Source organism: Microtus ochrogaster, chromosome 6, assembly GCF_000317375.1.
Source record: "Microtus ochrogaster isolate Prairie Vole_2 chromosome 6, MicOch1.0, whole genome shotgun sequence".
Lineage (NCBI taxonomy): Eukaryota > Metazoa > Chordata > Mammalia > Rodentia > Cricetidae > Microtus > Microtus ochrogaster.
The window spans coordinates 4409202-4418168 of NC_022013.1; the positions used below are offsets into that span (position 1 = coordinate 4409202).

Genomic DNA, 8967 nt, shown 5'->3' on the forward strand with positions numbered 1-8967 from the left:
TGTTGCTCCTTCCTATGTGTTTTGAGGCAGGATCTCTCCCGTTCTGTTGCTCCTTCCTATGTGTTTTGAGGCAGGATCTCTCCCGTTCTGTTGCTGTACTGTGTGTTCCAGTGAGCTTGCTGACAGTTCTCCCATCCCCGCCTCCAGCCTCACCTCGAGTGCATAGTGACTATAGATGTATACAATCACATCCTCCTTTTACATGGGTTCTAGGGATTGAACTTGAGTTGCCAGACTCTCACAGTTGGTGCCTTTACCTGCATGTCAATATTTTGTGCAGCACAGAAAGTGCTATAGAGCACAACTAAAATGTGATGTCCAAATTAGAAAGGTCTCCCTTTCCAGTTCTTCACGGCCTTGTCTGAGTCTTGATGTCACCCGAGGGACTTGTTGTGGAGTGGCCACTCCCTGAATCTGCTGAGTTCAAACTGTGAGCTTGGCAACGCTGATGATTTGATGTTTTATTTGACAGAGTCATCAAGGGAGTTCTCTGGCCCCTAGGTTTGGCTGGTAACCAGGGAGATGCTTCAGGACCACCTTCACCCCACCCCCAATTCCCTTCTTCCCTTCCTGGTATGGGAGATAACGAAGCTGAAGTTTGGAACTCAGTTCTCCTTGCCCCCCACCCTCACCCTGAGTCACACACACAGAGCACGTGCTGCACTTGCCAGTACTGAGTCATACAATGTCCTTGTCGTCACATGCACCCTGGCGGTCACCTAGCTGTAAACCCTAGAAATCATCGCAGCTATTTATAAAGCGTTTCCTTTCCGTTTGTCATTTAAAAATCTTGTTATCTTCTTTTTCATTTGTGCTATTGGGTTTGGGGTGGGGTCACAGTCATGACATCTCTGTGGAGGTCAGGGGACATCTGACCTGGGCCTGTTGTCTCTTTCACCCTCTGGGTCCTGGGGATCCAGTTCAAATCATCTGGTATTTTTATCCACTAAGCCACTCTGTTGGCTCTGTCTTACCATTTTTATTTTAACCTAAAGAAGACATATAAAACATTGATGAATAGTAAATCCAGTGAGCATGTAAAAGCTAAGAAAAATGGTATTTAAAGTTCTGCTCTTTGTGGAGAGAGCGATGAAGTCATGGCACAGTTATTTATAAAATTATAAATAATTGGGATATGAAATGTTTTTGTGAGTGCTGTTATTTATGTCCGGGGCCTGTAAACTTAGGAAGACTCTTGATGCTGCTTTGAGAGATTTGCCCTTTCCTTCGACTCGCTCTGAACTCTGGATCGCTGCTGGAGTGGGGAAGGCGCTAAGTGGAGTGTTTTTATTGTGCGCTAAGTCTTAAAGGACTGAATGATCCCTTGAGGGAGCAATCGTTTTCAGATTCTCTCATCGTGGTTCTAAGCAGTGTCCTTTATTCACATAAGGTCAGATGAAAGTATGTGTTTAGATCCAGAATAGAAAGTCATCCTGTCATTTGTAAAGCATGGGCACTCGTTTTTCTTTCTGGGAGTGTTACACAAGATGAGTTTCATGATTTTATGTCTAGAAGTCTCTAAAACAGTCTTATCTGGGAGTAGTTTCTTGTTGCTCCACTAACTAGTGATTATTTTTAAGCTCATAATATCAAAATTATGCTGGTGTGTGTGTACGTGTACTCACACACAAGACTGCAGACATGTGTGCCTGTGCTGTGGAGCCCAGAGACACCCCTGTAGGACACAATTCACCTACGTTATTACCTGGCAGGGTGCACATGTTTGGTGGTCAGAGGACAACCTGAAGGAGCAGGTTCTTTCCTTCAACTCTGGAGTGAGGCTGTCCCTGAGATCAAATTCAAGTTGTAAGACTTAGCAGCAAGCCTCTCCCTGCTGAGCCATCTCATAGACCCCCAACAGGTTTTGTGAGACAGCATTTCTTTCCAGCCTGGAGCTTACCTGTTAAGCTACACTGACGGGCAAACCAGTGAGCCTCAGGGACCAATCTGTCTCTACCTGTGCAGCCCACAAGCACACACCACTATGCTGGCACTAACCTTTGAAACAGATTGAGGAGTTTAAGTATGATCCCTGAGAGCTTAGCTCCCTCACTCATCTCAAGAATGTCACTGCTCTCATGGGTTCTATTTCTATTGTATAGTTCTTGGTTTCTTCCTAACCTCTGTATTCAGACCTGAATGTTTTCACTATTAGATATTATGACCCTTGAACTAAATTCTTGCCAAGCAAAAGTAGAACAAGGCTGCTTTTCTGAAATAGATATAACCTATGAATAAATGCTGCCCAGGACGGTGCCTCCCTTTCTTATGAGTGAGCTGGCTGTTGCTCTGGGTACCTCTTGCCTTCCTAGCTCACCTCAGCACAGAGATGGACCTCATTTACAATACTCAGGATGCCTTCTAGGTCAAGAAGTCCCTTGTATAGAATCTAAAAGATGTTGCCCTTTGGTAAGTGTGTAGCTTGGGTAAATTCTTGAGGTGCTTTGGATTGTCAAATGGGCCTATCATTAGTGTCTTCCTTTTGGAAATAAATGAATTTGAACAGAGCCAAGTCGTAGTATTCATCCTTGAACTCTGGCCTACTTTCTTATTGCACCTCACACTTATTGTACCTTGGCTTACTGGTGTTTCACAAAGATGCCTTCAATGAAGGCAAAAATTGTCTTGGACAGACAGCACTCCCTTAGAATGAGGAAGAAGGAAAACAGCATCAGGGCTAAAGTACTCCACTGGTCTGTCTGTCTGTCTGTCTTGTCTGTCTCTGTCTCTTTCTCCCCTCCCCCTTGCTCTCATATTATCAAATACTCCTATACATCACCACATCTGGCATTTTAGGTAGGTGCTGAGGATCATAACTTAGGGTCCTTAAGTTTATGCAACAAATACCTTACCCACAGAGCCACCTCCCAAAGCCCTCCTTTTCCATTTTGTTTGCAGAGTGTCCCCAGCTGGGATATTAGGAGATATGTCTGGGGGAAGGGTGTGAGGACTGAGGTCTTATGAGGGGCTTGTTATCTCTCTGGAGAGCCCTCAAAGGATAAAGCTGTTAGCTCACTGGCGGCCACTTCTTGGACAGTGATTTGGGTTTCAAAGTTTGGGCTTAGGTGTTTCTCAGCAGGTTCAACCTTGCATGGAGTGACCACCTACTCACAAATGTCTTCCTTATGGCTCAATCAGAACACAAAGGTTTAGGCTGCGATAGGACTCTTAACAGACTCCTCTAATTCCCTAGCAGTTAAACATGGCCATTGATGTGTTTAATAGTTTTACTTGTTCCCTGGGTGATTCAAGGTATGGGGAGCGTTGTGACTTATTTCAGTTCTTGGCTGATAACCCAGGTATAGTCTGAGTTCACTAAAGGAATAAAATTGATAAAATTCATATATATTAGAAGGCTATTTGTTAGAGTGCCTTGCATGATAGAGTCTGGAGAGCCAAGCAATGACTATTTCACCAGAGGGCAAACCCGTGGTAGTTGCTATGTCTGTGAGGCTGGGAGGAATGGGATGCCATGAACCAAATGAGAAATGCCCCCGTAGGATTGTATACTGTGACACTGTTAAAGAATAAGAGGTGAAGCCTTGCTAGAGAAAGACATAGTGGAGCCAGGCGTTGATTTGTAGCCCATCCTTACTCTTGTTCTCTCTGCCTGTGCTTCCTGGGTGAAGGTTAAATGTGATAACCCTCGTCTACAAGACCTGCCTCACAATCTGGCTACCGTGTTTCCCGTCATTAGGGATCACATCCCCTGTGAAGCAGAGGCTTTTTCATCAGCAACTGAAAGCTAGTTGATACAGCCCAGGAGAAGGTTTCTGATCAGCTGATGCTTATGAGGCGAGACCAGGGGAAGATCTCAAAGGAAGTCTGAATTATAGCGAGCAGGGAAATGCAGGTGGTGTGTTTTTCCCCTTCACACACCCAAGATCTTGCCCTTACTCTCCTTGGTTAGAGTTAATTGTCACTCTGATATGATCTGAATACACCTAATAGATGAATCTCTGTGCATGCCAATGGGGAAACTTTGTGGTCTGGATAAAATGCAAAAGGAGAGCTAAGTGACAGCATTCACATCTCTCTGCATCCTCTAGTTGGATGCAAAGTGACCAGCTTTTCACTCACTCTGATAACATTAATATTGACCAGAAGAGGAGGCCATAAGTGATCCTAAACCAGCTAAGACTTAGCTCAGACAGCTGATTTGGGAATATAGAAGTTTTGCTATCATGCCTTTGAATTTAGTCAACTCTTAAAACATGGAGATCCAAACAGGCCTGTTAAGTACTACTGCAGTCTCTCTCTCCGGCCTCCCTGTCAACTGGCAGGCTTGCTCAGGCGTGAATAGTGTTGTGCGATTCCTTTGCACTGAGCTCACAGAAGTTCAGGCGAGCAGAAAGCAATCGGGTGCATCTAGGATGTTCCATGGACATCCACAGTTCTTCAGAAGGCACCTGCTGTCAAACCAAGCTCATGGCCCCTTGAACCCACCAAAGAGTCATGCCTTGCTCTAGCTGCCTTGCTGCACCAAGATTTTTTTTCGGTTTGATTCTATAGTTGTGTGAGGAGGTAAAAATGTATCTTTCCCCAAAATGTGTCCTGTTTGGTAAATTTGATAACTCACCTCTAATCAATTTTCTTCCACACCACATTGATTTATTAACTAATGAATTAGCACAATAATCCCTTTTGCCTGCACGCTAAGGCCAAGTGGATACCAGAGTCTGACTTAGTGAGTTTCTGCTGTAATTACAAGTGATGATCTGAGAACAGCTCCTTTGCAAATACTCTACAATCTATTTTATTGCATTTACAAAATAATTTGTAAACATACCCTCAAGATATAAATTAAGCTGCATTTCTCTTGGGTCACTGTATTTGATTTTCTCTCCAAGCCTAAGTTATTGCGTTTTTCTTCATTGTGTATTTTTAGCACCTCTTTCCTTCTGAGCATCTCAGCGTCCCCTCCAGGGAATGATAGTGAGAACAGGCGCTGAAATAATTAATACGTCCTTTGCCATCATTTGATCCACATGTTAACCTTTCCAGATAGCCAGAGCAGGAAGTTCGGTTCCCCTTGTCGATGAGGAAGCTTCCTTTTACATATGCCATTGACTTTGGACATGTTGTACAGTGAGTCGACCTGCTGTGTAGTAGACCCCACAGTTTGGTGGGGATAGCATTAGGACCCATGCTTCTCCAACTCAGCTGTGTGTGGAAATCACCTGTGCAGCTTTAAAAATTAATTACTCATAGGGGGCTGGGCGGATGGTTTGAAGGCAGGGTGCTTCTCGTGCAAGTGTGAGGGCGTGCTCGAGTTTGGGGCTCAGAACTCCTGCGGTGCTACATGTGTGCAAACCCAGCAAGGCAAGGGTGGAAACAGGCAGATCCCTGGCCAACTATCAAGCCTACTCGGCAACAAGTTGCGGGCCCGTAAAAGACTCAAAACTAAAGTGAGGAAGCAGTTGAGGTAGATGTCCCTAAATCAACCTCTAGTCTCTATACATGCCTGGCATGGATGAGTAATCCTTCCACACCCGTGCACACATAAATTCAGCACATGAGCTTGCACACACACACACACACACACACACACACACACACACACTCATGCACTTACCCACATGCACACGCCCACATGCACACACAAACACATGATGCACACCCTGCTTAAAGATTCTGAGATAATCAGCTTGGGTATGGCCTGAACATAGAAATTTTCATAATTTCCACATCTTTCACAGTGCTGCAGGACAGGTCAACTCCATACATTGCTCTCTTGCTTGCCTTACTGAAGAGTTCTCAAATAATCGTAGGTCTCTGGTGAGAGAAAAGAGGAGCGCAGGGACTTTAGGATACAGCAGAGAATGCAGGGTACCCTGATGGGAGACAACAGAGGAATATGGGGCTGTAGTACAAGGAAACAGACGAACCTGAGTCTCTGATGAGAGGTAGCACATAATCTCAGGAGGATTGTGGAGACAAAGACGATTATGGGATACTCCAGTGGGAGGAAGCATGGGATTGTGGTTTGATGCGATGCCTCCAGAAACAACAACCTGAATTGAGATCCCACTTGAGCAATCACAGATGCCTGGTGTTTGGAGTTCTGTATGTATGTATGTATGTGTGTGTGTGTCCCAGCCATACCCAGTATATGCATTGGTAGTAAGTTCATTGCTCAAGAATCCTTGTTCGTAGTCTCCACAGGTGAGGGTGTTACTCAGGGAAATGATGACAAATGGGTGGACCCAGTTCAAGCTTTCCAGACAAAATGGCTGAGATATGATACAGCACTCTTGTGAAGCAGATTCCTGAGGGAAAACCTAGCTATGGGAGGGTTCTAATGGACAGTGATTTAACTTCTGTTAGTAAAAGGAAATCATAGATATAAAATTAAATGCACACGCACGTGTGCGCACACACACACATACATATACAAAGATGAAATTCTAAGTTTTCCCTAATTAGGGCTGTCTACTAAATTGACTTCAAGCCTGTTCTCCCTTTGAAAACAATGAACTGATAAGCCAGTGTTAGAGTTACCAAGTGAAGGCTTTTTTTTTTTCGTGGTATACCAGAAGGTCCTGGAAATACAGAGATTATAGACAGTGAGCTTCAAGGGCCTGTCCTTATAGCCAACCCCTCTCTGTTCAAACAGCTCAGATCTACACAGAGCTGAATTTCCAGGCCAGGTTAGGCTGAGCCATTCTGACTCTCCCACCAAAATCTGGGAAGGTCTCTGTCTTGGAATGCCTGCTGGGGTTTGTGGGTTGAGAGAAAGATGTACAACTTAGCACCACCCTCCCCGCAGAGTGGGAGTCGGGAAAGAGGCCTGAGAGTCATTGCTGATAGACTCTATAACACGGATGTTCATTCTGTCTGGAGATCAGGCTACTTCAAAGGCCTGGGATATCATATTCCCTGTAGTGGCAAAGATCACAGGTCATGTTTGTAAGTTGTTAATTGTTTTGTTTGTCATGTTTATGTCTACTACAATATGACCAGTTAATGATCATGGCTCTGGGGAGGGGGTAAGCAGAGGCCAGAGGAGAACATTGGCCTTGGCTGTCACCCATTTGTTTTGGTTTGTAGATAAGGCCTCTTACAGGCTGCAATCTGCCTGGTATTCAGGGCTGGCTTGCTGAAGATCTCCTGAGCTGCCTGTCTCAGCTTCTCCAGTACTGGGCCTACAGTCCCCCAGTTACTTTCATGGGTTTCTAGAGATAAAACTCAGATTCATTCTTGCAAGGTAAACACGTTCCTGGCTGAGTTGTCTCTCCAGACCTGCCCATATCTTGATAAGGGACGAGTTCACGTACAACTGGTGAGGGTCAATAACCGTGTGGTGAGCAACGCCTCTCTCAGAAGACCTAGAAGCTTGGTGGAAGTTGCAGATGTTAGCAGATGCCAAATCTCAGAGCTGCCAGTCTTCTCTCACCCCTCATCCACTTCTCATTCACCCACTTCATTTTACACATGAGGAAATGGTGCAGATACCTGGCGAGGATTACCACAACCACTGTATGTACGAGCTGAAGGCATGAAACTCAGACCCAGCTTCCTGAATTCTCTGCTGTCAGTAGCCGCAAAGGGTCCCTGAGGTCACTTGGCATTAAGAAAGCCACAGATTAAATCCCAGAAAATTTTAGAATGCCTCTGGGAGAGCCAATTATCTTGGAACCCCAATTTACCCAGCCTAGTCTCTTTAAGTACACAGATTTTTATATGAAGAAAATGGTTACCTCGCTTCCAGGTGAACTTTTTTAAGTTACTCTTCAATGTTCATAATCTGATGCTTTTAATTGGATTAGGGTTCTACTCATTTCTCTACATCTCTATAATAAATCTTCCCCCTCTTACCGAGATGAGTCACCTGGCAGCTTTGGGGCTTTCTCTACATCTCTGCTCCCAATGAGGCTGTGAGTAGTTTGTCGGGATCTACCTCCAACTTCATGACAAAAAGACAACCCACCAGAGGACTTCCTGCCATTTCCAGGGGCTAGGGGATGAAAATAATAGTTTTAATGCCAAAAAACCCAACCCACTGCAGTATTCCCAGCAGAATTTCATTTGAGAAACTCCTCAGACTATTGAGTCTCACCTTCTCTCTAGAGTTCTGCTTGAACTCTCCTCTCTCTAGAGCTTGACTGATGGGTATGTGTTATCTGAATTATACTAAATAAAATACAGTGTTTGTGTTGTAAGTTCTGTTTAGGTTCCAAGTAGGTGAGGAGATGAATCTTCATGGAGAGAAATCTCCACCCAAAATTAAACTTGATTTTCCGTCTTTGGCCTTCAAATGTACATGTGATGATGATGATATGATGAACAACCCCCCAGAGTTGTTCTTTTCTCTAACTCCAGGAAGATGAGCAGGGTTTGGCTCTCAGTCTGCAGAAATGCCCAAGGCAGTGCCTTGACTTACAAGTTCTTTATGGCACTGTGCAATGACTCTGGTGGTAATATCGGTTAGAGTATAAGCTCACTGCCCTGGCCAGCTGTGCACTTGACCCAGTGAGAGTCATCTGAGAGGAGAAGCCTCAGTTGGGGAATTCTCTTGAACTGATTGTTCTTTGAACTTGCCTATAAGGGATGGTCTTGATTGTTAATATAGAAGGGCCCAGCCTACTGTGGGCAGAACTATCTCTAGGCAAGTAGTCCTGCAGTGTGTAAGAAAGCTAGTTGGGTTCAGTCCAACCTGTAAACCAGCTAGCAATTAGCATCCTCCAGTTCTTGCTGTATGTTTTTGGTTGTGATATAAGTTCTTTGGTCAAAGGTAATTCTGTGTGGGTAGCAACCAGGCCTGCCTTTAAAGTTTCTGTCTTTGAGTTTCTACCTTATCTTTCTTTAATGCTGGGCTAAAATCTGTGAGTGTAAGCTAAAAGGGGTCCTTTCCTCCTCTAAATTGCTTTCAGTCAGGGTATTCTATCACAGTAACAGAAGAAAGGAGAGAGAGAGAGAGAGAGAGAGAGAGAGAGAGAGAGAGAGAGAGAGAGAGAGAGAGAGAGA

General features: G+C 44.6%; 1 protein-coding gene across 1 annotated transcript in view; it reads left to right on the forward strand.

The window, feature by feature from the left end:
* Positions 1-8967, forward strand: part of Nckap5 (NCK associated protein 5) — a 648901-nt gene that overhangs the window by 263483 nt on the left and 376451 nt on the right. The window lies entirely within an intron of this gene.